Below are 17,079 nucleotides of genomic sequence, written 5' to 3'. Positions count from 1 at the left end.
CAAGGAAGAATGTCATCTCACCACACACAACAAAGCTTCCAGAAACCCTCTTTTTGACTATCTGTCCCCTACCCCCACCAACAGCTGTCTATCTCCCCTTCTCTTCCTCTCTTCCACTGTCCTCAACCGTGTTCTCTTTGCTTCCTTACTACCCCTTCCCCTTTCTCTCCTCCCTCCTCAAGTGGAGAAATAAGCCTACTCTTGACTTCTGTCTCTTAACTTTGTCAAAGACCTAGCAGCTGACTGAGCTAGCCAAGAATCCTTCCTCTGGAAGTCAAGGAATGGCAAGGGATTGGTATTGTATACATTTACATTTTAATTTTTTTTCTTTTTTTTCTCATGACAGCAGTATCAGACCAGATCCAGTCTTCCTGCTGAGTTCCCAAGGAATGCACACAGGGCCTCTACAGTTTTATCCCCAGACCCTTAGAATAGTTCACAAAGGATGGGAAGGACCATTCTTTCCTGCTTTCCTTGGACCACTGACCACCTTTTGCTTGGTGACCTAGCTAGCTGTCCATCACCAGAATTGTTCCGGAGGAAGAGGAACGATCTGTCAGGGACTCCTTCTGTCTCTAAGATTCTGTGATTCTAAATGCCCCTGCTCCTTGCAGTTCAATGTCCTGTCCTCATTACCTCTTTAAAACTGACCATTCACCTTCCTCTCTTTTAGCTTTAATCAACAGAGGACAGTTGACCCTTGAACAACACGGGTTTGAACTGCATGGGTCAACTTATGAGCAGAGCAGATTTTTTCCCATAAATATATGTACAGTATCATAAATGCATTTTTTCTTTCTTAGGATTTTCTTAACATTTTTCTTTCTCTAGCTTACTTTATTGTAAGAATATACTATATAATACATTTAACATACAAAATATGTGTTAATCAACTTATTATGTTATCAGTAAGGCTTCCTAGGCCATCAGGTTTCAGGAAGTCAAAAGTTATACACGGAGTTTTTACTTTGAGGGGTACCAGGTGGGGGTGAGAGGGTGGGGGTGTTGGCACCCTTAACCCTCATGTCGTTCCAAGTCAACTGTAGTTGTTATTGGTCCCTCTTTTTTTTACCATTTCACTAAAAGCCTTCTAAGAATCTCATCTCAAAACTCTGTCTTACCCGCTTCATGATTCAGACCGTCACAATATCCCAAAGTTGAATGTTATCTGTCCAACTTCTAATTTGGGTTTGTTGAATTGTGTCCTGTTTATCATACAATAATACTGAGGAAGAATTCTATTTTCTTCTGTCTACCCACATCCATGGGACTCACACTTGGTATGACTCATGGGAACTAGAATACTTAAGAAGTGATAGTTGTGGCAAGCACCCAACTTCCATTATTTTCTGAGGGATAAATAAATAATACTGTGCCAAACTTATTAGACAGGCCTCTCTTTGGAGACAAGTGACAGGAACTCAATTCATGCTAGCTTAAGCAAAAAAATGAATTTGTTGGCTCACTTAACTGGGAAATCCAGGAGTTTGTACTGGCTGCAGACACAGCTAGGCCCCAGGTTGAAACGAAGTTGTTAGGGTTTGTGCTCTAAACCTCTCACTTCTGGTTGCTCCTTCTTATCACAGTCCCAGTCTTCCCTATTTCAAAAGAGCTCCCCACCACCCCCTGCAAAAAGAGCTTCTTTCATACGCTTGGGAAGACTGTCGCTGGCAGCTACCAACTATGTCATCCCAATTTAGCAAAAGCAGCAGAACGCAAAATTTCTCCCTTGGTATTCATATACTAGTTCCAGGGAGAGACTAATTGATTCTTAGTTAAAATGCCCACCCTTTGGACCACTGTTGCCAGAGGAATAGGACTATGGTTTTGAGCCTAAATAAAACCACAGGAAATAGAGGACTTAAGCCCAGAGGAATGAATGCTGGACAGAGAAAATGACCTCTGTCCACTACGTGAATGGAGAGGGAAGGACCCATTCGGGAGTGAAAGGATTTGTGTTCCTATGCTCTTTTTACTAGTTGTGTGATTGCTGACAAGCCCCTTCGTCTTTTTGAGCCTCAATTCCTCACATATAAAATGGTTCCGTGGTAGTTACCAGTACAATATTAAATTACATGTTACAGTGTCTGCATGCTGGTACCAACTGAATTTTCAGATAATAAAAAACTGAGTGAGTTGAAGAAGGCATTGCAACAGTGCCGGCCCCCTCTCCTCTATTTTTATGCGAGTACATTTATGGAGCACTTTACATTTTACGAAAAGCTCTTTCATCTACCCCACAAGCTGGTAGAAGCCCAAGAAGCTGGAATGCTTAGAATACAGACTAAAATTAACTTATTTGTGTAACTATAGCCACACGCTGGTACGCAAAATATATGACGATACTGCAATTGAATCATTTCCTGGATTAAGAAAAGTATCAGAGACTCACTCAAGGGACAACACGCACGCAGGCATGCACCTCACGAGGCAGGGCTCCCTACGAGCACGTAGACACAGCCCTCTCCTCTGGGGAGTCCACTCTAGGGTTAAGGAGTTTCGGGGCCAAAGGATTGCAGGCGAGCACCCTATCCCAACATGTGTGTGTGAGAGACAGAGAGAGAGAAAGGTGGAGGCGGGAGGTGGGAGGAGGAGGGAGCACTGAGCAGACTAGGAAATTTTCAAAAAACACACCAAAAAACAAGCAAAAACCGTCCAGAGCATCTGTAGCTGGACCCTTCCAGGAACGCATTGGCCTTGGCACGTTCGTGGCGGTTCCCTCCTTCCGCCCACTCCTGCTCCAGCCGCTCGAAGATCCGGCTCCGGGTTTTCCCTCTCTCCCTCCCGCCCTTCGGGTTAAAGCTCCCCCGCCAGGAGTAAACAAGCAGCCCAAACAGGCAGCCAGTAGGACCGGCCTCTTCTCCTCGTTTCCTGCGCCAGCCCCAGCAACAGGCCCCGCCCTTCACGACAGGCCCCGCCCCCCGCCCCCCTGAGCCTCCCGCCGGCCCCGGCCTTGTCCCGGCTCTGTGCCGAGTCTTCGGCCGGGTGCCGAGTCCCCTGATCCGCCCCCGGAGCTTCCTCCCTCGGGACCCCGCGGCCCGCCCGACCCCCAGCCCGCGCGTCCCCGGCCTGCGCCGAGGGAGGGTGCGTGGCGCACACGTGATTTGTGTTGTGGGCGGAGCCTGCGCGGGCCGAGGCGGCGGCGGCTGTGGCGGCTGGGGGGAGGGCGGGCGCGGGCCTCGGCTCGCTCCCTTCGCGGAGCCCGCCTAGGCTTCGGCCCGCCTGCCCCGCCCCTCGTCCGGCCCGGCTGGGGCCCAGCTCTGGCCCCTCGCCCGGCGAGCGCTGCGCTAGGCCTCCCGTTGACTTTGCCACTGTTGCGGCTCCTCCTCACGTACCCTCCACGCGCAGCCCGGCTTCAGGGCTTGCCCTCAACTCCTCTCCCCCAAGTCCCCAGGCGGCGGAGCCTCTTTCCTTAAGTTTCATGCCTGGATCCTGCATATTCACCCCCCCCCCACACACACACACACACCCTCCTCCGCTGCATAAACACACGTCCTTCCAGCCTCCTCCCACAGAGGCGTCCTTCTGCACACACAGACCTATATTGTACGGTCTTCCCACACCTCTCCGTTACCACTCCTTAACTGGAATGTCGCAGGGACCTGGGAGCTCACCTGGCGCCACTCCCTTCCCTTTCACTTTTAAGGTTGGGAAACTTGAGGTTCAGAAATGCGAAATATTTTCTAGATCAGAACCACGACCAGAACTCAGACCTCCTTTTGCCGGGGCCTGCCTTCTCTGTAGCCTGATCGTTTCGTGCAATTCGGGGGCCGACCACTACCCTGAAACCGGTAACTCCAGTCTTGGTCATCCAGTTTACACCTTCCAGATCTCCCCACCACACACCAGGGAAAATGGATCTGCTGTCTGTCTCAGGGTGGCTTCTGTCTGTCTCAGGGTAGCTTCAGGAAATAACCATAGCTGACAGAAGAGGCGGTTTTAGCTAGGGGTTGGGAGAGTGGACTGTGGAGCCAGACAGGCTGGATTCCAGCCCTAGCTTCTCCACCTACTAGCTCTCTGGGCAGTTACTTGACTTCTCTCTGCCTTGGGTTCCTCATATGTAAATCGAAGATAATGATACTAACTACATCACAGAGATGTTGTGAGGATTGAACGAGTTAATATTGGTAAAGTGTTGAGGACAGCACTTGGCATATAACAAAGTCATCAAAGAAATTACTCCGGGCTGCCCAGCGTTCTGGGTTTCTTTCCTTTTTTTAAAAAAGATTTTATTTATTTATTTGACAGAGAGAGACAGCGAGAGCAGGAACACAAGCAGGGGGAGTGGGAGAGGGAGAAGCGGGCCTCCCGCCGAGCGGGGAGCTCGATGTGGGGCTCGATCCCAGAACCCTGGGATCATGACCTGAGCCGAAGGCAGACGCTTAACGACTGAGCCACCCAGGTGCCCAGCGTTCTGTGTTTCTTAATGTTCTTCCTGATGCCCGATGTTCTTTCTCTTCCCTGGAGCCTCCCACTCTATACTGCAGCCAGATTACTCTACCAGGTCAAGCCCAGCTTTAGAGGACCGCCTTCAGGTTCCAGCAGATAGTTATGGAAGGGCAGAGGGCAGGGTAGCCATGTTGACTGGGGCATCCCCACGTGGGAAGCAATGCAGCTGACTTCGAAGCCAAGGGGAGCAGGATGTATGGCATAGTGAGGACAGAAGCAGGGAGCTTCGGAGCTCTGCTTCTCTAAGGTGAGCATGGTGGAGTGCTGGAACGGGAAGAAACATGGGATGCAGAGAATGGGGTCAGCCAGGGAAGCAAACAGTGGAGAGGGTGGACAGAGGCAACTACCCGCATGATGTCAGACGGATGATCAACCAGTTCCTGACCTTTTAGCTCCCGACCCTCATTCAGTAAATTCCACAAGTGACTATGTGTATCTAGTCCTCCCTCGTAAGTTCCTTGAGAGCAAGCCCTTTATTGTTCACCTTTTATTCATCCTTGAGCCAGTGCTTTGGGAATAAGTGATCAACAAATGTTTGTTTTTCGAATGAAATTATATATACATGTCACTGAGCTGGGCTCTGTGGAGAGGGTCCTAATTTTAGAAAAGGAATTTTAGAGTTTCCCTATCCAACCCCCTCACTTCTGAGTTAAAGGAAGCTGTTTGCCTGGGGTTATACAGCAAGTTAGAAATAGAAGCCAAGTCTCGGTCTGATGTTATTTCCATGACACTGCATTGAACTTACAATGCAATTGGAGGGGAAAACAAACTCCCTAAAAGCTGTAGAACAAAAATCAGGCAGTGTGCAGTTAAGATCTGAATGCTTGGCACAAATGGGAGGAGCTGGAATCCCCAAAGGCTGGAATCAGTCAGAAATTACTGCAAGAGACAGAACTGGTTCTGAAGGATGGGTAGGAATCAGGGCTGTGGAAAAGAGAGAGAATTCCTGGTAGGGGAAGTGGCTTTCTGCTGAGGCCATGGTGGATATTGAAGGGTCATTGAGGAAGCGGGTTGGGTTAGAAGAGGGGTTTGGGCTGGATCATAGTGGAAGAAAATGTTAAGTTGAGGCCAGATTTTAGAAACTTTCAGATACCAGAATAAGGAGATTTGACCTTAGTCTGTGGATAACGGGGAACCCCTGAAAGTAGACACTGAGCTAGGCACTGAACCAAGACAAGACACCAGGCAAGTATCTGCCAACTTGGTCTGATTTGCATCTTTTGTAGACAGTTGCTTGCCATATATGTGCATTTACTTAATTTACCCACACATTAAGGAAACTCTACCAGCTAGCTTGTGTATATTTATTTTATCTCCAAATACATATGATATCTGTGTGGGAGCAGAGGAAGGAGTGGGAGATTAACAGAGTTTGTGTGCCTGCTGTAGACCAGGCACTTTCATCTGTGATAGCTCATTTAATCCTCACAATCTGGTGGGGTGTGGGTACTGTTGCTCCAGTAACACCCAGAGACGGTAAGTAACTTTCCCAGATCACAGAGCTTGGAAGCCGTGGGGCCAGAGTTCAAACTCAGCTTTGACACCAAAGCCCTTTCCAGTCCCCTGTCACAACTGTCCAATGAGAGGATACAGGAATTGTGATCCCCCTCTCAGCTTCCTCCTGGGGGAGGAGGGGGTGTCAAGTGTGGACATAACCAAGCTAGGCTTACATTTCTAGGAATATTTTCACATCCTTGGTTTTCTATTCTTATCTGTAGGGTAAAAAATTCCTATTTTGTGTCTTCAGAGGCAGATAAAGTGGGGTTTGAATTCCATTTCCACAGCTTCCCAGCTGGTGGCCAAGTGGACTTGCTGTGAAGCCAATGAACCCCAAGCTTTAGGACCCCTCACTTGCATAGGCCCCTGGCAAGCCAAGCCATCCACACAAATTTGAAATGGATCATGCATTATTGTTCTTAAAGAGGACAAGTGTAAAGCTCCAACAACTGTACAGCTTTCAGGCCCATAAAGCCTGGATCTGGGGGCTCCTGGCTGGCTCAGTTGGTTAAGGGGCGGATTCCTGATCTCTGCTTGGGTGGCTTGGGTCATGGTGTCAGGGTCCTGAGATCAAGCCCCGAAGCAACGCAGGGAGTCTGCTTGAGATTCCTTCCCCCTCCCTCTGCCCTTTCCCCTGCTAGTGTACTGGCACTCTCTCCCTCTCTCTCAAACAAATAAATAAATCTTAAAAAAAAAAAAAAAAAAAAAAGCTGGATCTGCCCTACCTGATGATCTCCATCAATTTACTTTCTGAGACTAAGTTTCCTCATCTGAAAAAAATCATCCCAAACTCTGGGTCTACCAGCTGACCGTCCAGTTGGCACACAGTATTACAGAAGTAAAGTAACTTAATGAAGCTGATCTCACCCAGCCTTATGCCTAAGGCAAAAGTCCACTGAGACCCTCAGCCAACGGAAATACCCACCTAATGGGTCCGTTTATCAAGTAGTTGGGTCCAAACAATTTAGTGGTTGTTTGCAAAAATAATACACCTAAATGGAAAGAAGTAGATATTTTTATTTTATTCTTAAATAACTACAATTACTTTCTACTGAAATTCGTGCACGTGTGGAGCACTGTACAACTTCGCAAACCTTGGAATCGGATTGCACACAACCATCCCCATTTCCTTTTCCCCCACAATTTTCTTTTGAACAAAGCATCCACGGAAAACCCAAGTCCATAAAGATAGGATCGTCAAAAGAAATGTATGCAATCTAATGTCGAAACTGTGGGTTTCCTTTAAGTAATGGTTTATGCAGTTTGTGACAGATGTCAGGTATCATCGTGTTTCCTTCAAAAATGTAAAATATCCTGAGGCGCCCCTGTGAATTTTCTGCATCACCCCCGGGGGTGCCTCTGCTCACAGTTGGATTAGCGTAGGATTCAGGACCCTGTTGGAGACTATTCCAGGCAGCAACCAGGGGGCAGCAGAGTTCTCTCTGGCAAAGTACAAAAGGGGGAACCCCCTCTACCCTCCGCTGTTGGCCACAGTGTTATTACTCGGTTCTCTACAGGAAATCTTCCCGAAGTCTCTCTTCCTGGTACCTCTCTACTCTCAGTGGTGGCTATTTACATAATATTAACAAGGCAAGGAAAGATGTGGGGAGGCCTGGGCTCTAGTTCCTGACTTGCCCCTTGAGAGGTACACCGCCTTAACCATAACCCCCTTGTTCCAAAGTCTCTGGAAGCTTTAACTATGAATGAATCTGAATCCACCCTCAAGTTTTCTCCTACGATGCCAGAGTTTTTAATGAACTTGACTTTAAGTTGGCCTCATAAGAGTAGGAAGGAAAGAAATATTTCTTCTATTGTACACATTCTGCAGGTCTAAGAAGCTGGGAAATGTGCCATCTTTAAATCAAATTAAAATCCATTTGCACATCAGGCAAATTTCTGAAAGGAGAGGAGAAAGAACAACAACAGGGTGGCTTTTGGGATGACAGGAATGGTGTTTCTTGATCTGAATGCAAGTAACTGAGTGTGCTCAGTTTGGGAAAATTCATCACTTTTGATATCTGCATCTCTCTGTATACATACAAAGAGGGAGGAAAGTAAATTGCAGAATTGAAACAATATATAAATTATATAAAAATACAACACAAACAATACTACTTAAAAAATCTGACAATGAATTGTGAAGGTGTGAATACACTGTATGTTTGTGGTAATGTTTTCAAATAAATTTTAAATCACTTGAAAAACAAAATAAAGCTCTTTCTAGCTTTAAGGAAGCTTTAAGAGTTGGGCCAAGAGGAGGGAGGATTGTTCCTTCAGTAGGATATAGCAGGAATTGTGTGTTTTTGTTTTTTTTTATAGCAGGAATTTTGAAAGGTTTTCCTTTATACCCCCCTCTTCTGCCTGTTACACTACTGAGGGTCAGAGGCTTAGCTGAGGCAGAGCCATAAAAGACAGTTTATCAGAATGTTTTGCAGAGTTAACATAGGCAAAATCCACATTGCTCAATAACTCAGGATTGGCTAAGCAACTATGCTATGTAGCCAAGAGACAGAGGCCTCTGTTCTATCTAAGGGCACTGGTGGGTTACCTGCTCTTATCTGGGATACTGGAAACAGCCAGTGACCCTAGACTGCAGGAAAGGGAGCACTGGACGCCTGTGATCTGAGCACCTCGTCTGTAAAATGATAACTTGACAACGCAGAAAGTCCCTTCTAGATTGAAAATTCAACCATTTTGTGATTTAGTGATACTAAGAGAATGGTTAATAGTCTTCAGGAAACCTGAAAGTAGAAGCAAGTAACAAGCCAGGGCGCCTGGGTGGCTCAGTCGTTAAGCGCCTGCCTTTGGCTCAGGTTATGGTCTCAGGGTCCTGGGATCGAGCCCCGCATCGAGCCCCGCATCGAGCCCCGCATCGAGCCCCGCATTGGGCTCCCTGCTCGGCGGGAAGCCTGCTTCTCCGTCTCCCACTCCCCGCTGCTTGTGTTCTCTGTCAAATAAATAAATAAAATCTTAAAAAAAAAAAGAAGTAAACAACAAGCCCACCCTGGAAAGAAGAGTTAAAGCCATCTTCAAGAACATTACAAAGTCAGAGGCCCAGATGGGAGATGCCAGGCAAACACATGAACAGTACTGACTTCAAAGATAAGGGTAAAACGGGAGGCTCCGGGGGCAGCCCTGGGAGCAAGCTGAATTTTATGGGGCTGGGGAAGCAGGCCAGCTTAATGGATAGAATATGGTAAAACCACGTGATGACGAATTTGCAGCCAAATAGAAGTAAACATGAAAAGTGGTTGCTGCTGCTATGTTTGACCCCATCAGGGCTGTGCTATGATTGCGTGGGCATAGTACACAAGGGTTTAAAATATAAGTGTAGGTCTTATTCAGGTCATGCTCTCTCTGCAGGTGCAAAGGCGGGGGTGGGGGCGGGGCGGGCGAGGAAGCAACATGTGTTATAACATGTGTTATTATTTACAGGGTATCAAGGAATTAGACAAACCACTCTGAGCTGCAGTTTCCTCATCTATAAAATGAGCCACCCTCCCTCACTGGGTGGCCATGACCTGTTATAACACTCAGAGCAAGCTAGGGCTCAATAGAGTGGCTATTATTATTCATTCTTATAATGCAATGCCACAAGTCCCGGAAAGTTTCACAATCCCTTCAGCCACTGATTTGGGGAATAAACCCATCTCAGCCCTTGGTAAAGGCCATTTCACCCCTCCCCCACCCTTTTTTTGGGGGGGGGATTTTATTTATTTTTCAACAGAGAGAGAGAGACAGCGAGAGAGGGAACACAAGCAGGGGGAGAGGGAGAGGGAGAAGCAGGCTTCCCGCGGAGCAGGGAGCCCCATGTGGGACTAGATCCCAGGACCCTGGGATCATGACCTGAGCTGAAGGCAGATGCTTAATGACTGAGCCACCCAGGCGCCTCCCCCACCCTTTATTTTTTTTTAGTTTGGCTTTTTTTAGATTCCACATGTGATACCATACAATATTTGTCTTTCCTATCCGACTTACTTCACTTAGCTTAATATCCTCAAGTTTCATCCATTGTTGCAAATAACAGGATTTCCTTCTTTCTTATGGCCAAATAATATTCCATGCCATGTTTGTGTGTGTGTGTGTGTGTGTGTGTGTGTGTGTGTGTGTAAACATATACCACATCTTTTTTCTCCATTTATCCTTGATGGACACTTAGATTGCTTCTCCAGGGGATTCTTTTCTTTTTTCTTTTTTTTCAGAGAGAGAGAGAATCTTAAGCCTAGAACCCGATGCAGGACTTGATCTCATGACCCTGAGATAATGACCTGAGCTGAATCAAGAGTCAGAAGCTTGGGCGCCTGGGTGGCTCAGATGGTTGAGCGTCTGCCTTCGGCTCAGGTCATGATCCCAGGGTGCTGGGATCGAGTCCCGCATCGGGCTCCCTGCTCCTTGGGAGCCTGCTTCTCCCTCTGCCTCTCTCTCTCTCTCTCTCTCTCTGTCTCTCATGAATAAATAAATAAAATCTTTAAAAAAAAAAAAAAAGAGTCAGAAGCTTAACTGACTAAACCACCCAGGCACCCCTCCAGGGGATTCTTAATAGGAATAATTATTTAAAACCTAAGCTTTGACTTATTGACCTGACCCCATGGGAACCACTGCATCTATTAGCGGGCTGAAGCTCCTGAGGAAACATACTGAAGGAGCCTCACCTGGACGCAGAAGAGAGATTTCTGATTCCTCTTCCATCTCTAAGACACTGACTGGATGGTATTGTTCTTAAGCTTTAGGGGAATGGAAAATGATGGGGAGGGCGCCTGGGTGGCTCAGTTGGTTAAGCAACTGCCTTCAGCTCAGGTCATGATCCTGGAGTCCCGGGATCGAGTCCCACATCAGGCTCCCTGCTCTGCGGGGAGTCCGCTTCTCCCTCTGACCCTCTTCCCTCTCGTGCTCTCTATCTCTCATTCTCTCTCTCTCAAATAAATAATAAAATAAAATCTTTAAAAAAAAAAAGAAAGAAAATGATGGGGAAACTGAAAAACAAGAACTGGCCAAAGTCTCTAATAGTTTGAACATCGGGATCCCAAAGGCTCTGAATTTTTTTTACAAAACAAAAAAAAAATTTTTTTTTTTTTTTTAATCAAAGGAAGAAGGTAGAGCAGAGGTTTCGTGCCCAGAAGGAGAGATGGGGATATCTATTCAAGGCCTGGTGTCTTTCTCTGATTGATATTCATAGGTATAGTAAGACTAGCCATTCATTCAGTGAGACTGGAAACAAATTAGCACAGACATTGTGGAGAACAATTTAATATGAAGAATCAAGAATTTGAAAAGTATTTGTATCCTTCGAACCTTTAAAAACTGAAAATAGTTACATTTTGGTACAGCTGTACATGTTAGTATAGAACCATTAAAAAAGATGTACTCAACGAAATGTTTATATTAAGCATAAAAAAGAAGATACTAAATAACTTGTAAGAATTATAAATTATGTAAAAAAAATATATATACATAGCAACATGTGAAGAACTATCCCGATATGTAAAGTGTTTGCTTGTGGGTAGTGGAATTGTGGGTGCTTTTTTTTGTCTAATTATTTACACTTTTCTGTATTTGCCACAGTTTAGACAGTAAGCACATACTTCTTTGATTCTACGGTGGCAGACGGAGGTTGAAACCGACCTCAAATCTCCACTTAGTTTCCCTCCAGTTCCGCGGCCTTCCCAACGCGTTCGATCAGGTTAATTTCCTCCAAACCCTCTCTTAAAAGTTTTGAAGGTTCCGAGGGGCCCTCGGGGGAGACGCGGAGGAGCGCGCGGCGCTGGCAGGAAGATTCGAGAGGCCCAGCCCCAAGCGGCTGGGGAGGGCTGTGCCTGGCTCGGGCGGGTTTCCGCGAGCTCCTTCCCCCACCGCGAGGGAAGACGGAGCTGCTCCGACTCGCCTGTCCGCGGAGGAGCCGCGCCCGGGACGCCTCCTGGCAGCACCGGGCGATGACTGGAGAGGCCGCGCGTGGGCTCACCCGCCCTCCGCCTCGCGCGCGCCCCCGGCTCCGTCCTCTCCCCGGGCCCAGCGCCTCCCCCTGGCCGCGGCCGGCGGAAGCGACCGAGCCGGGGAGGGAGAGCGAGGCCCCTCCCCGCCAGCTCAGCCTGCGGGCGCGCGGGGCCCGGGAGGGCGGCGGCGGCGCGGACGTGCCCGGGCCCACGGAGGCCTCCCGGCGCCACCCCCCGGGCGCGCGGCCTGCGGGCGGGGAGGGCGGCGGGCCTGCTCGCGCCGGCCCCAGCCCTGCGGAGGGCACGAAGGGAGAGGGAGGCAGGAGGAGGAGGCCGGAATCCGGCCCGCTGCCCCGACGCGCGCGTTCGGCCGCTTTGTGCCCGAGTGGTGCTGGGCCAGCGGATCGGAATCCCGTCCGAGCCGAGCGCGCGCCCGAGCGTCGGTGCGGGGTCGCCCGGGAGGCTGCCCGGCCGCTCCCCGCGCGCGCCCTGCCGTCCCGAGGTGCAGGCTCGCCACCAACACAGGACGAGGTTTCACGTTGGCGCTTGGCTTGTCCTCAGCCTGCTGGCGCACCTTCTTCGCCTGGGCTGGCTACCACTTCGTTTCCCTCCAGTTCCGCTGCCTTTCCAGGGCTAAGTCTGACGCACCGAGGGCCTTGAGCCTATCTTTCTCCCCTTCTGTAAATCCACCTTCCCTCACCGGCTCGGGTAATCTCCTCACTACCATCCACTACCCTCTGCCAACACACACGCCCAGGGCTAAATGAAATGTTTCCTCTGCTTTGCCATTGAGACACAAGATCCTGCCCTTTCACTGTCATCAACAAATACTCCCAAAGGAAAAAGTAGTTTACACTTGCTCCCTCGCCCAGGACCAGCTCTGAAATTTGCAGAGGCTAGGGCAGAATGAAAATGCAGGACTTCTTGCTCAAATGCTAAGAACTTCAAGAGCATTAAGCCAAGCCAGGGACTATTCTTAAGCACAGGACTCTGTGGGTGACGGTACAGCCAGGAAGCTGGCCTTGCCAGCACCATTTCTGTCCTCAAGCCTATGCCCTAACCTACAGCCACCACTATCCGTTGTTTTTAAAAAAAGAAAAGAAAAGAATAATCTCTTCATCGTGGCTAGTTATTAGAACCAGGGATCTTTTCTCTTGGTCAGCCATCTCCTTTAACCGCTTCACAGCATTGACATGGCTGATTACTCTTTTCCTTATAAAACCCCCCTTTCCTTTGGGTTCTGTAATACAGCACTGTTGTGTTTCCCTCACTCCCCGGTGCATTCTTCCAGGTCCTTCCATGGCTTCCCTTTCTCTGAGTTGGCATCTGTGTGTGTTCCCAAAGGTTAGGTCCTCAGTTCCTCCTCTTTCTAATGCCCTTGGAGAGACTGTCCTCCCCATTGTAGTTACCATCTTTGTGCTCCTAAAACTCCAGGCATTCTCTCCAGCTCAGATTTCCCTCCTGAAGCCCTAGTCTGGCTTTTCTAACTCTTAGGTGTCCTGGCAACCCCAATGGAACAGATCAAAAATTGAATGTATGCTTGTTTGCCCTTTCCTTCCTTCCTTCTTTGGGAACTGAGCAAGAAATAACCCAAGCCTGGGACTCTTCTAAGTGCAGGACCCAGTTCAGCTACACAGGTTAACTGCCCTGAAGGCAGCCTTGCCACCACCTCACAAACGAGTTTAGCAATCCGACAGGGCGGTGGCGAGGAGCTCTACCATGGAAAAAATTGGCAGGTACCATCTTGATTCAGTCATGAAAATTACCACCACAAGTCATGAGGTAAATCAGTACTGTGTGATGACGCAGTGAGCGTTTGGTCACTTCTGTGGTATTCCAGTTGAAGATGCATAACCTGGTCTAATCATGAGGAAACACTGGACAAACCCAAACTGAGGGACAGCCTACAAAATGGGCTGTAATATTCAAAAAAGTCAAGGCCATGAAAGGAAAGGAAAGTTGAGGAACTTCTCCAGAATGAAGGAAATTTGAAAGACAGGACAATTGGGTGCAATGCATGATCCTGCGTTGGATCCTTTTGCTCTAAAGGATGTTACTGAGATGCCAGGCAAAAGCTGAATGAGTCTCTGAGCAAAGGGAATATAATATTTATTTTGTACTATTACTTTAGTATAACTTTTCTCAAAGTTTGAAATTATTTCGGGGCACCTGGCTGGCTCAGCTGGAGGAGCATGTGACTCTTGATCTCAGGGTCTTCGGTTCAAACCCCATGTTGGGTATAGAGATTACTTAAATAAATACATTTTTTCTAAGTTTGAAATTATTTCAAAAGAAAAAGAAAAAAAAATTTACTCCCCTCCAAATTAGTTTTTCCTCTAGGCTTCTGTTAATAACATTCTCCCACTTGTCCAAGTTCAAAAACTGGGATCAGCTTTGATACCTATCTCCTCCCCCACCCCCAACTCCTTTCCCACCACTCTATCACTCACTAAGTCCTGCCAATTATTTTTTTTAAGATCTCTCACATAGACACCTTTTAAATGAAACTTCCAGCTTTTTTTTTAATGATACTTCCTACCTCACATAATCGTTTTAAGAAGTGTTTGTGAAAAGAATTTGTATAACAAAGTTCCATGTAAACATAAAGTCCTATCACTCCATCCCAAGCCTGGATTACTGCTGCTTGCTGCTGTAATTTTCTAGCTGGTCTTCCTGTCTTTGGTTGCTCCCTTCAACAACCCATCCTATATACAGTTACCAGGGTAATCTGCCTAAAAGCACACATTTATCCTTTCCAGGCCTTGCTTCCCACGGTGCACAGTGGGCCTTAATCCATACTCCCTGGGAAGATTGGTGTTCTGTGAGCTGCACCAAGGTGGTCTGCCCTCATATCAAATAACCATGACCTTTGCCCAATTCATAGAGAAAAGAAAATTTAATGGATAGAATTTCCTCAGCTTGTAAGGTTTTTTTTACCCCTTAGTGGTAAGGATCCCAACTTTTATCTGCTAGCATTAATAGATGACAAGCTGAATGAAAAAGCAGCAAATAAATAATAACACAGATCTGGCAACAACAGATCACATTTACTTCAACAGCTTGGTTTTTTCACGGCCACATGTGTTGGTGGCTGTGATTTTTTTATATTGCATGTCAATTTTATAGTCACTTCTTTTCTTAAAAATTGTTTTTCTTTTTTAAAATTGTTTTTCTTTTTTATGACAAAATGAAATATATTAAAAATTTCATGATAAATAAGTTAGAGAAAACACTGCACTCCTAAAAATATACCTTGACCTATCACTACTACTCCCCTTCATGAATTCTTTTTTTTTTTTTAAGATTTATTTATTTATTTGTCAGAGAGAGACACAGCGAGAGAGGGAACACAAGCAGGGGGAATGGGAGAGAGAGAAGCAGGCTCCCTGCAGAGCAGGGAGCCCGACACAGGGCTCAATCCCAGGACCCTGGGATCATGACCTGAGCCAAAGGCAGATGCCTAATGACTGAGCCACGCAGGTGCCCCCCTGGTAATGTTTTTAAAATGCAGAGGTTTTGTTTTGTTCCTGTGTGAACATTTTAAGTTCTATTCCCTCAGCAAATTTCAATTATACAATACAGTGTTATCAACTATAATCACAATGTTTTATATTAGATTCTCAGAACTTTTTCATCTTACAACTGAAAGTTTGCCTCTTTTTACCAACCTCTCCCTATTTCCCCTACCCCCAGCCCCTGGCAACCGCTTTTCTACTCTGTTTCTATGAGTTTGACCTTGGTTGTTTTTTGTTTGCTTGTTTGTTTTTAAGATCATATAAAGTGATACCATGCAGTATTTGTCTTTGTTTTCCTTATTTCACTTGGCATAATGCCTTCAAGTTCCATCCATGTGCTCACAAATGTCAGGACTTTCTTCTTTCTATGGCTCAGTAATATCTTCTCTATCCATTCATCTATTGATGGACACTTAGTTTGTATACATATCTTGCTATTGTGAATAATGCTGCAACTAACATGGGAGTGCAGATGTCTCTTCCATATCCTGTTTCATTTTCTTTCCATGTGGGATTCCTGGATCATAGGGTCATTGTATTTTTAATTTTCTGAGGAAGCTCCATACTGTTTTCCTTAGTGGCTGCACCAGTTTGCATTCCCAGCAACAGTGCTGGGAAAGGGTTCCCCATTCTCCACATCCTTGCCAACACTTGTTACTGCTTGTCTTTTTGAGGATAGCCAGGTGTAAGGTGGTATCTCATTGTGGTTTTGATTTGCATTTCCCTTGCCATCATGATGTTGGGTACCTTTTCATGGACCTATTGGCCATTTGTATGTCTTCTTTGGAAGAATGTCTCTTGAGTTCTTCTGCCCAATTTAAATTCAGATTTGTTTGGTTTTTTGCTTTTGAGTTGTAGGAGTTCTTTACATATTTTGGATATTAACCCCTTATCAGACAGATGATTTGTAAATATTTTCTCCATTCTGTAGATTGCTTTTTCATTTTGTTGATGGTTTCCTTTGCTGAGCAGGAGCTTTTTAGTTTAATGTAGTCCCAGTTGTTTATTTTTGCTTTTGTTACCTTTGTTTTTGGTGTCAAATCTAAAACATCATTCCCAAGACCAATGTCAAGGGACCCCTATGTTTTCTTTTAGGGGTTTTATGGTTTCAGCTCTTACATTCAAGCTTTTACTCCATTTTGAGGCGATTTTTGTGCATGGTGGAACATAAAGATCCAGTTTCATTTGTTTGCATCTGGCTGTCCAGTTTTCCCAACATCATTTATTGAAGAGGCTATCCTTTTTCCACTGTATATTTTTAGCTCCTCTGTCATAAGTTAATTTACCACATATGCATGGTTTATTTTTGGCTTCTATTCTATTTCATTGATATCTGTGGTTGTTTTATGCCAATACCATACTGTTTTAACTACTATAGCTTTATAATACAGTTTGAAATCAGAAAGCATAGTGTCCCCATCTTTGTTCTTTCTCAGGATTGCTTCAGCTATTTGAGGTCTTGTGTGATTCTATAGAAATTTTAGGACTGGGGCCCCTGGGTGGCTCAGTCAGTTAAGCATCTGCCTTCAGCTCAGGTCCTGATCCCAGGGTCCTGGAATCAAGCCCTGCATTGGGCTTCCTGCTCAGTGGGGAGTCTGCTTCTCTCTCTGCCCCTTCCCCCCTGCTTGTGCTCCCTCTCACTCTCACTCTGTCTGAAATATATAAAATCTTTAAAAATAAATAAATAA

Source organism: Callorhinus ursinus, unplaced genomic scaffold, assembly GCF_003265705.2.
Source record: "Callorhinus ursinus isolate GAN/ISIS: 27379988/994484 unplaced genomic scaffold, GSC_fseal_2.0 scaffold4, whole genome shotgun sequence".
In the NCBI taxonomy this organism is placed as follows: domain Eukaryota; kingdom Metazoa; phylum Chordata; class Mammalia; order Carnivora; family Otariidae; genus Callorhinus; species Callorhinus ursinus.
The sequence above is the reverse complement of the archived record's forward strand: the minus strand, read 5'-3'. Positions refer to the sequence as shown.